Consider the following 12,240-nt stretch of genomic DNA (forward strand, 5'->3'; position numbering starts at 1 on the left):
ATGACTTAGCACCAGAAAAGCTTCAGTAGGCCAAATGGTGGTCCTTTCCTTCTGAGCCCTCCCATGGGCCCAAACGTCAGTTTATCGCCACAAATTGGGCATTGCCGCACTCAGGACAAATTGGACAACAAAATGGGGTATTTTATTTCTTGTGAAAATAAGACATTTTCACCCAAAACTACATATTATTGGAAAAAATTAATTTTGTTTGAATTCCCAGTCCAATTCAAATAAGTTATGTGAAAAAACTATGGGGTCAAAATGGTCACAACACCAATAAATGAATTCCTTGAGGGGTGTAGTTTCCAAAATGGGGTCACTTCTGGTGGGTTTCCATTGCTTTGATACCTCTGGGGCTCTGCAAATGCGACATGGCACCCGAAAACCAATCCAGCAAAATCTGCACTCCAAAGAACACACAGCGTTCCTTCCCTTCTGAGGCCACCCATGGGCCCAAACGGCAGTTTATCACCACAAATGGGGTATTGCTGCACTCAGGACAAATTGGGCAACAAAATTGAGTATTTTGTTCCCTGTGAAAATAAGAAATTTTGATAAAAAATGACATCTTATTGGAAAAAATTTCATTTTTTTAATTTCACAGCCCAATTCAAATACGTGCTGTGTAAAAACTGTGGGGTCAAAATGGTAACAACAACCATAAATTAATTCCTTGAGGGGTGTAGTTTCCGAAATGGGGTCACTTTTTGGGGATTCCTACTGTTTTGGCACCTCAACACCTCTTCAAACCTGGCATGCTGCCTAAAATATATTCTAATAAAAAAGAGGCCTCAAAATGCACTAGGTGCTTCTTTGCTTCTAGGGCTTGTGTTTTAGTCCACGAGCGCAGTAGAGCCACATGTGGGACATTTCTAAAAACTGCAGAATCTGGACAATACATATTTAGTAGTGTTTCTCTGGTAAAACCTTCTTTGTTACAGAAAAAAATTGAATAAAATTGAAATTCAGCAGAAAAAATTAAATTTGCAAATTTCATTTCCACTTTGCTTTAATTCCTGTGAAATGCCTGAAGGGTTAAAAAAACTTCTAAATGCTGTTTTGAATACTTTGAAGGGTCTAGTTTTTAAAATGGGGTATTTTATGGGGGTTTCTAATACATAGGCCCCTCAAATCCACTTCAGAACTCAAGAGGTACCTTCAAAAAAAGGCTTTTGAAATTTTCTTAAGAATATGAGAAATTGCTGTTTATGTTCTAAGCCTTGTAACGTCCAAGAAAAATAACAGAATGTTCAAAAAACAATGCCAATCTAAAGTAGACATATGGGAAATGTGAACTAGTAACTATTTTGGGTGGTATAACCGTCTGTTTTACAAGCAGATGCATTTAAATTCTGAAAAATGCTATTTCTTGTAAATTTTCTCAAAATGTTGCAATTTTTCACAAATGAAGACTGAATATATCGTCCAAATTTTACCACGAACATAAAGCCCAATGTGTCACAAGAAAACAATCTCAGAATCGCTTGGGTAGTTTTAAGCATTCCGACGTTATTACCACATAAAGTGAAATATGTCAGATTTGAAAAATCTAGGCTGCGTCCTTAAGGTGTCACGGAAAATTTTATTTTTTATATAATATTGCTTTTAGTAGGTCATTAAAATAAATTGTATTTATTTGTGTTGTACTTTTTATTTTTTTCTTTCTTTTTCTTCTCTATGGGGGCTACCATTTTTTTTTCCATCTCTGTATGTGTTGAATAACGACACATACAGAGATGGAATACGGCAGCTACAATGCATAGGAGTCAATGAACGGCTCCCGTCCATTGTATCTGCTCTCTGGCTCTGTACTGCACAGACGCAGGTCAGAGTCACACAGCAGAGCAGCTGTTTGCAGGGAGAGAGCAGGCGCCATCATGAAGACCAGCTGCACTGCATGTAAGATGTGAGTGTCTGTCCCACTCTCTATCTCACAGACCCCCGCTCTCGTGACCCCCCCACCCGACGGCCCCCCCTGTAGTCGTGCAGGAGACTCTGTATAAAGGACACATGATGTAACTGTCCTGGGAATGCTGGGTGATAATATGCCTGGTGTTAGTGTGGTACCCAGCTTTCCCAGACCCCTGTCACATTCCCAAACATTCTCAGCACAACTAGAGAGATTTACCGTTCAGGGGTCTGGGAAAGCTGGGTGACCACCATTACCCCTCCTACTGGAGTATGTTTGGGGATGTGACTAATGAACCTCTCACACTCCAGTAGGAGGGGTAATGGTGGTCACCCAGCTTTCCCAGAAGCAGATATAACCAGGAAAGGGCTGGATTGACGGGCTGAGGGTGCACAGGGTTTTTGGTGATCCCCCTCTGTCATGTGATCGGACCTAGGTTACCGGTTCATCAGACGGGGTTCATGTGACTATAAATCTGTCCATAACGAGAGACAGTGCATTCAGGACAAGCCCTGCCCTCATGCCGTAGTTGTGGTTCTGTCTGCAGTGATGGCGGTGGGTGGCTCTGACACCCGCCTCCCCCGTCGGGTCATCTCAGGACAGAAGGGGTGTCCGGATTGGAGACACAGCGCCGCACCTGTCCTCAGGTTGTGTCTGGTATTGCAGTTCACCTCCATTGAAGTGAATAGGACAGAGCTGTAATACCACACCCGACCTGAGGACAGGTGCGGCGCCATGTTTTACTGGACGATCCCTTTAACACTTTTCTCGTGTCTGCAGAGCTGTGTGTGTGTGACAGAGCGGCGTGTTAACGCGCGCCGCTGATACTTCATAGCCGCTTATCAGCTCTTTTGAAGAATCAGCGGCAAGCACCCCCCCCCCCCCCACCCACACACACACACACACAAACACGCAAAATCAAGTGCAATCAAGAGGTTTTTGATGTGGTTTTTACAGCAAAGAAGGGAAAGGGAGACCCCGCTGGCTGGCAGGCACAACACTGTAACAAAGTGAAACTAATCTGCGGTTAGGCAAAATAGAGAAGGGTTGCCCTTGTTTCCAGCCAGATACAGGAGTATTCAATAAGATAAAATATAACTTTTATTGGGTATGATTAAATAAGTAAATGATCAAAGACAAAACGACTCTCGTTTAAAAACGAGCCAATGCTCACTGGCAGTAGAAGATCTGCGTGCTGAGATGCAAACAGTCAGTCCAGTGTAATGGGTCAGTGTTTAGACAGCGTCTGCAGTACGCTGAAATTGCAAAACAAGATCATAGCAGCGGCTGACAGTGCCTCGGTCCGCCATGACAGTGGGCGTCGGTCCGCAGGGACCCAATGAAAAGAGGCTAAACAGACCGGCCGTCAATAGTGAGACGAGCGGGTCGTAAGGCCAATCAGAATGGCCAATGGACTGCACCAATCAGAAATCCAGGAGGGCGCGCCTGCGCACAAAAAGTCGGCGCACATCCTTAAAGGGTGGGAAGACCTTCTAACCGATAATTCTCTACGCATGCTTCACTACCCCTTGGACTTTGAAAAAAGTGCCTTTGATCAAATTAACCTCCAGTTGCAAAAGGAAATTGAGGATATTAAAATCTTCAGTACCACATCCGAATATAACAACTGTGAAATCAAACTACAAAGAAATATCGAAAGCCTGCAAAGAGAAATTAAGGAACGCAACACCGTAAATATATACGAGACCGCAAAGACTTTGAAACGGGACAAGCGTATTCATTCCGTAAACACACACACCCCCTGTTATCCATCGTGAAATTAGATCTACTGACTACTCTGAATCTGATATCTCCGGTACAGATGACCCTAGGCCATCCCTTGAGGATAAGAGACTGGGGACAAAGAGAAAAACCAATAACAGGAGATATAATCCTCCAAAAAGAACCTTTTTACCTCTTAAAGTAAATAAACAAATATGCCCTATACAACCTGGCCAAGAAAATCCATCCAGAGTACCCATGTCGGTTCCCTCTTCTTCCTCCTCCTATGCTTTACCCACTATGTTCACAACCAATACGGTTACCACCCCCTTCACAGCGGGGAAGAACACTGGACCATTGGGAGCAAGCATTACAGTGTCAAGTGGCACTGGGAAGAGTCCATCTACTCTAAATACTCAGTTTCCTTTTTTAGGACCACCCAATTTGGGTTGGAATCAGGTGAGTTGAGGGACTTGAAGTCAGGGGACCTGATGACTAAAAATGACGGAATGCAGATATATAATTTATCTTCTTTCCAACTGAACCCATATCAGATGGCGCTTCTACAGAAAGGCCTTTCATACCCTCCCACCCCTGGCTATGACGAATTCACTTGGACCAAAGATCTACATTTATTTGCACGGAAGTTAGCTCTACTTAAACATTTTAAAGTTAACCCTTCTCCGAACACTCCAAATACTCCCAATGAATTGAGGACTCTTACTGACCTCGAAGCACTTCTTAATGAAAATGAATTTGGAGCTACTATGGCCACGGGTCCTTTCTCGTCTTTGCGACCAAAGTCACACATGACACCACCGTTCCCCCAATATGGCCACATCGACATATTTGTCAAGATGGTCAGTGCAGATCTACGAGGGTTAAAATACGCTAAATCCAAAGTCTTTGGTAACCTCAGTCATATGGAGCAGGTTGCATTGGATGAACTCTCTAAGAATGAATCCATCATTGTTAAGCCATCGTACAAGGGGGGTAACACTGTCGTTATGGATAGGGATGATTACACATCTATGGTCCACAGACTTTTAGATCATGTGTCCACTTATACCATTCTTGCAAAAAATCCTACCGAACAGTTCACTAGTGAATTACATTCCTTACTTTCGGAGGCAAAATCACAGTTTCTCATCACACAGGATGAGTTTAAAAGAATGTTTAATCCTAATCCAACCCTTTCAACATTCTACGCCTTGCCTAAGGTTCATAAAACATCTCGTCCAATACCAGGCAGACCTATCGTTTCGGGGAACGATAACCTCACGCAAGGGATTAGTTATAAGTAGATGAGATGCTCTAATCCTTTGTCACAGCCTTGCCTCCTATCTTAGAGATACTAAGGACACTGTCACCAGGATCCAGGGGATTTCTGTTACAGCCACCACCTTAATAGCCAGCATTGATGTTGAATCTCTATACACTAACATTAGACACGATCTTGGTTTAACTGCTGTTCAATATTTTTTGAGCACGAAGGGCACTCAGTTCCAAGCACACAATGAATTCATTATTTGACTACTTAAAATTATTTTATCCCACAATAATTTTATGTTCGATGGCGAATTTTACCATCAAATAAAAGGCAGTGCCACGGGCACAGTTTGTGCACCCACATATGCTAATATTTTCTTAGGGTGGTGGGAAGATAGTTTTTTTTCACGGATGATTTATGTTTTTTTACCTGTCACATTTTATTCTGGGGTCGATACATTGATGATATTCTTATTTTTTGGGATGGGGACAAATCACTTTTCTTGGACTTTATGGAGATTCTCAACATCAATGACATAGGCATGAAATTCACTTACGAAATACACGAGAAAGAAATTAATTTCCAGGATCTCAAAATCTCGCTGGACCCTGGTGGCAGTGTGCACACCGACATCTATCGGAAGACTACTGCTACCAACAATTTCCTACATTGGGAAAGTTTCCACCCTCCGGCCCTGAAAAAGGGTATTCCCATAGGACAGTATCTCAGAGCGAAAAGAAACTGCTCCGATGAGAAGTCCTTCCAATCTGAATGTGACAAACTTTATGACAAATTTTGCGCACGTGGGTACCCTAAAAAGTCCCTACATAGAGCTTATGCCAGAGCTAGAGCCATCACTAGAGGTGAGTTACTTTATGGAAGAGGGAAGATAAATGCTCCATTATCACCCCAAATTAGATGCATAGGCAATTTTGATATATGCTCTCCTCAGATTTTCTAAATACTGCAAAAACATTGGCCTATTCTTCAAGCTGAGACAACCTAAACAAAACCTCACACCAAAAAATGGTGTATGCTGGGGTCCCTTATTGCAAGTAGACAACCTAGAAGCGAACCGTGAAGGGACATAGCCCTTAAAGAAATAGTATACTGAATGATATACAAAAGTACAAAAAATCTTTATTAAATATAATCACCAATAACATATAATGGAATAAAAGATGGGATACATCATACACGGAGATATATACAGCAGGGTCAGATGGCATAGACCATAGACAAACAGAGTCAACCATACAAGGATGACCAAACCACGCTCAGATAGTTCATATGACAGAATTATAAACCCATGGGTATAAGGTAATAAGGCCCACACGTAGTATAGAGCTACCAGCTGATTATGACAATATGCAGAGATAGACAATAAGGTCTATCATTGCCTACAAAATATATAGCAATACATGAAAAGTGAAGCTAGAAGCATCCAAAGACAACATATAGGCTCAAATGGCCAGAAAGATATAACTCTGACGAAGCCGGTCTACAGGGCGAAACGCGCGTCGAGGCGTTCATTCATCCATCCACTTTTTTGATCTCCTGCACTCCTTATCATGTTCCAGGGTATGTGCTAGCTTTTTCAGCCTCTACATTGTACTATTGCGTCCAGCTATTGTCAGTTATATCTTTCTGGCCATTTGAGCCTATATGTTGTCTAACACAGGGCTGTGTTGGGTGAATAAATTCACATTTTTTGCTGAGTGCTGCTTCTAGTCTCTTTTCTTGGATATATGTATGAGGAGTACGTCACTCCTTAATTTTTGAAGCTAGCACCAACCGTTTCTTGGCTATCTACACAGTGCTGCTCCTATACCCTGTTCTATATATATATATATATATATATATATATATATATATATATGTGTGTAACCTGTCAGTGTAATCCTGCCTGTAATGATAATGAGATGACTGCTGAGAAACGATCTCTACAGAATAGGAAGGATCAGTCCATTATGAATGGTGGATCCTGTGTTATCTATATATAAACGTTACCTGTCAGTGTAATCCTGCCTGTGATGATAATGAGAGGTGTGATGAGAAGTGATCTATACAGAACAGGAAGGATCAGTCTATTATGGATGGTGGATCCTGTGTTATCTATATATAGATGTTACCGGTCAGTGTAATCCTGCCTGTGATGAGACGAGTGCTGAGAAATGATCTCTACAGAACAGGAAGGGTCAGTCTATTATGAATGGTGGATTCTTTGTTATCTACATATATAGATGTTACCTGTCAGTGTAATCCTGCCTGTGATGATAATGAGATGAGTGCTGAGAAATGATCTCTACAGAACAGGAAGGGTCAGTCTATTATGAATGGTGGATTCTTTGTTATCTATATATAGATGTTACCTGTCAGTGTAATCCTGCCTGTGATGAGACGAGTGCTGAGAAATGATCTCTACAGAACAGGAAGGGTCAGTCTATTATGAATGGTGGATTCTTTGTTATCTACATATATAGGTGTTACCTGTCAGTGTAATCCTGCCTGTGATGATAATGAGATGACTGCTGAGAACTGTAAGGAGCAGTCTACTATGAGACTCATTGGCCAGAGGGAAAACTGCAAGATTAGATAAAGACATAAAAAAATAATATTAAAAAAAACCACCAAAAAATCATAAAAAATATGTTTAACAAAAACTTGATTTAAACAATAGATCATTTTCTGATGACACATTCTCTGTAAGTGGTTGAACTGAGCTTTCCTAGATCTCGGCCTAGAGTGCCGCTGTTAATCGCAGCCGCTGCCCCCCAAAATCTGATGCTAAACCTAGTGCATGACCGGATTCAGAGAACACCTTGTAGAGAACTTCTATGTGCAGTCACAGCTCCCTCAGGTGCTGCACTATGTATAATACAGTGTCTGACGTGTTACTGTAATGTACAACTAAGGAGGAACCCCACCTTAAAGAGAACAGAAAGGAGAAGACCTTTTCTCTCCTCAGTAGATGTTGACTCGCTCATTGCTGTGACGCTATCTAATCATAGTGGACAGCCTCACAGCGATGCAAAAGACCTGCAGGAAATTTCTCAAAATCAGCAGGTTTTCTGCATCGCTGTGAAGCGGTCCGCTCTGATTGGACAGTGTCACAGCAAAAAGTGAGGCAACGCCTACTGAGGAGAGATGGTGTCTCCTCTTTGTACCTTTAATTACAACACGCATATGTTAGGTGCAAAACGGAGTAAGGGCTGTAGTGGAACAACATGGAGGGGGGCAAAAAAGAAAATGACAGCGTTGGAATCTGGAGGACGCCAAGTATAAGGGGAGGAATGTGGTTAAAAAAACAACAACAAAAAACACAGCAGGTCCTGCTTAATAAACCACGGAGTTCACTTTCTAAATTCATTATTACTGACCTCTGGTAACACCTCCTGGAATTTCCTCCTCCACTTCACTCTTACACGGTTGATCGCCCCTCACCCGCTCTTCTTCTGCTTCATCCTCTGTTTTAATATTAGTCACATCTTCCCCCTGATTTCACATATGTAACAATTCAGTACAATACAGCAGAGAGTGCGAAGAATCTAACAGATCAACATAAGAAACCACCAAACTCTATGACCCCATCTATGACCGTTAGGGATGCACGATGCCTCGAAACTTCCATACTGTTTAGATACCGTTATTTCATGTATTTCGATACTTAGCTCTGCGGCCGCACAGCTCAGTATAGTAACACATGAATGTATGAGAGCGGGGCTGCGGCTGTGTGATAGTCATTGCCCGGCTCCTGAGTCATGACGAGTGCGCGGGGTCAGGATGATGCGTTGCGGCCAGCGCTGCACTAATGATTGCCGGCACTGAAGACAGAACATGGCGGGCGCGCTGCAAAACACCCCCATGTTCTGTCTTCAGTGCCTGCACCGCCGCTTATTATAGTGCAGCGCCGGCCGCATCACCTCATGCTGACCGCGCTCTCACTTATTGTCAGGAGCGGGGCAATGGTTGTATTACACATCCACAGCCCCCCTCTATAACGGCGGAGATCAGAGAAACCTCTCATCTCCGCCGCTATTTCCCTGAATGCTGCGATCACAGCGGACTGCAGCATTCAGGAGAAAGGGAGATGCCCCTTGGATCGCATCGCAGGAATCCCTGTTACGCGATAGAGGGACATACCATATATGGGCAGACAGCCCAGGGTCCATTGAAGGACCCCAGGGCTGTCCTACCATATTTCCTGTTGTTAGGGCATATTGAGGTATGTCCTAACAGATGCCAGTGTACTATCAGTGCACAGGCTAATATACTGGTATGTAGATATATGCCTGTGTACTATCAGTATATAGATATATGCCTGTGTACTATCAGTATATAGATATATGCCTGTGTACTATCAGTGTATAGATATATGCCTGTGTACTATCAGTGTATAGATATATGCCTGTGTACTATCAGTATATAGATATATGCCTGTGTACTATCAGTATATAGATATATGCCTGTGTACTATCAGTATATAGAAATATGCCTGTGTACTATCAGAATATAGATATATGCCTGTGTACTATCAGTGTATAGATATATGCCTGTGTACTATCAGTATATAGATATATTCCTGTGTACTATCTGTATATAGATATATGGCTGTGTAATATCAGTATATAGATATATGCCTGTGTACTATCAGTATATAGATATATGGCTGTGTAATATCAGTATATAGATATATGCCTGTGTACTATCAGTATATAGATATATGCCTGTGTACTATCAGTATATAGATATATTCCTGTGTACTATCTGTATATAGATATATGGCTGTGTACTATCAGTATATAGATATATGCCTGTGTACTATCAGTATATAGATATATGCCTGTGTACTATCAGTATATAGATATATGCCCGTGTACTATCAGTATATATATATATATGCCCGTGTGCTATCAGTATATAGATATATGCCTGTGTACTATCAGTATATAGATATATGCCTGTGTGCTATCAGTATATAGATATATGGCTGTGTGCTATCTGTATATAGATATATGCCTGTGTACTATCAGTGTATAGATATATGCCTGTGTACTATCAGTGTATAGATATATGCCTGTGTACTATCAGTATATAGATATATGCCTGTGTACTATCAGTATATAGATATATGCCTGTGTAGTATCAGTGTATAGATATATGCCTGTGTACTATCAGTATATAGATATATGCCTGTGTACTATCAGTATATAGATATATGCCTGTGAGCTATCAGTATATAGATATATGCCTGTGTACTATCAGTATATAGATCTATGCCTGTGTACTATCAGTATATAGATATATGCCTGTGTACTATCAGTGTATAGATATATGCCTGTGTACTATCAGTGTATAGATATATGCCTGTGTACTATCAGTATATGGATATATGCCTGTGTGCTATCAGTATATAGATATATGCCTGTGTACTATCAGTATATAGATATATGCCTGTGTACTATCAGTATATAGATATATGCCTGTGTGCTATCAGTATATAGATCTATGCCTGTGTACTATCAGTATATGGATATATGCCTGTGTGCTATCAGTATATAGATATATGCCTGTGTGCTATCAGTATATAGATATATGCCTGTGTACTATCAGTGTATAGATATATGCCTGTGTACTATCAGTATATAGATATATGCCTCTGTACTATCAGTATATAGATATATGCCTGTGTACTATCAGTATATAGATATATGCCTGTGTACTATCAGTATATAGATATATGCCTGTGTACTATCAGTATATAGATATATGCCTGTGTACTATCAGTATATAGATATATGCCTGTGTACTATCAGTATATAGATATATGCCTGTGTACTATCAGTATATAGATATATGCCTGTGTGCTATCAGTATATAGATATATGCCTGTGTGCTATCAGTATATAGATATATGCCTGTGTACTATCAGTATATAGATATATTGCTGTGTACTATCAGTATATAGATATATGCCTGTGTACTATCAGTATATAGATATATGCCTGTGTGCTATCAGTATATAGATATATGCCTGTGTACTATCAGTATATAGATATATGCCTGTGTGCTATCAGTATATAGATATATGCCTGTGTGCTATCAGTATATAGATATATGCCTGTGTACTATCAGTGTATAGATATATGCCTGTGTGCTATCAGTATATAGATATATGCCTGTGTACTATCAGTTTATAGATATATGCCTGTGTACTATCAGTATATAGATATATGCCTGTGTACTATCAGTATATGGATATATGCCTGTGTGCTATCAGTATATAGATATATGCCTGTGTACTATCAGTATATAGATATATGCCTGTGTACTATCAGTATATAGATATATGCCTGTGTGCTATCAGTATATAGATCTATGCCTGTGTACTATCAGTATATGGATATATGCCTGTGTGCTATCAGTATATAGATATATGCCTGTGTGCTATCAGTATATAGATATATGCCTGTGTACTATCAGTGTATAGATATATGCCTGTGTACTATCAGTATATAGATATATGCCTCTGTACTATCAGTATATAGATATATGCCTGTGTACTATCAGTATATAGATATATGCCTGTGTACTATCAGTATATAGATATATGCCTGTGTACTATCAGTATATAGATATATGCCTGTGTACTATCAGTATATAGATATATGCCTGTGTACTATCAGTATATAGATATATGCCTGTGTACTATCAGTATATAGATATATGCCTGTGTACTATCAGTATATAGATATATGCCTGTGTACTATCAGTATATAGATATATGCCTGTGTACTATCAGTATATAGATATATGCCTGTGTGCTATCAGTATATAGATATATGCCTGTGTGCTATCAGTGTATAGATATATGCCTGTGTACTATCAGTATATAGATATATGCCTGTGTGCTATCAGTATATAGATATATGCCTGTGTGCTATCAGTATATAGATATATGCCTGTGTACTATCAGTATATAGATATATGCCTGTGTACTATCAGTATATAGATATATGCCTGTGTGCTATCAGTATATAGATATATGCCTGTGTACTATCAGTATATAGATATATGCCTGTGTGCTATCAGTATATAGATATATGCCTGTGTGCTATCAGTATATAGATATATGGCTGTGTACTATCAGTGTATAGATATATGGCTGTGTACTATCAGTATATAGATATATGCCTGTGTACTATCAGTATATAGATATATGCCTGTGTACTATCAGTATATAGATATATGCCTGTGTACTATCAGTATATAGATATATTGCTGTGTACTATCGGTATATAGATATATGCCTGTGTGCTATCAGTATATAGATATATGC

The 12,240-nt window shown here is 40.2% G+C and overlaps 1 long non-coding RNA gene across 1 annotated transcript in view; it reads right to left on the reverse strand.

The window, feature by feature from the left end:
- Positions 1-8,664, reverse strand: part of LOC142729580 (uncharacterized) — a 65,784-nt gene extending 57,120 nt beyond the window's left edge. The window contains exon 1 of the long non-coding RNA XR_012878368.1: positions 8,282-8,664. This is a non-coding gene — a long non-coding RNA (uncharacterized LOC142729580). The remainder of the gene's footprint in view (positions 1-8,281) is intronic.
- Positions 8,665-12,240: the final 3,576 nt, after the last annotated feature.

The sequence above is a fragment of the Rhinoderma darwinii genome, unplaced genomic scaffold (genome assembly GCF_050947455.1).
Source record: "Rhinoderma darwinii isolate aRhiDar2 unplaced genomic scaffold, aRhiDar2.hap1 Scaffold_724, whole genome shotgun sequence".
Taxonomy (NCBI): Eukaryota; Metazoa; Chordata; class Amphibia; order Anura; family Rhinodermatidae; genus Rhinoderma; species Rhinoderma darwinii.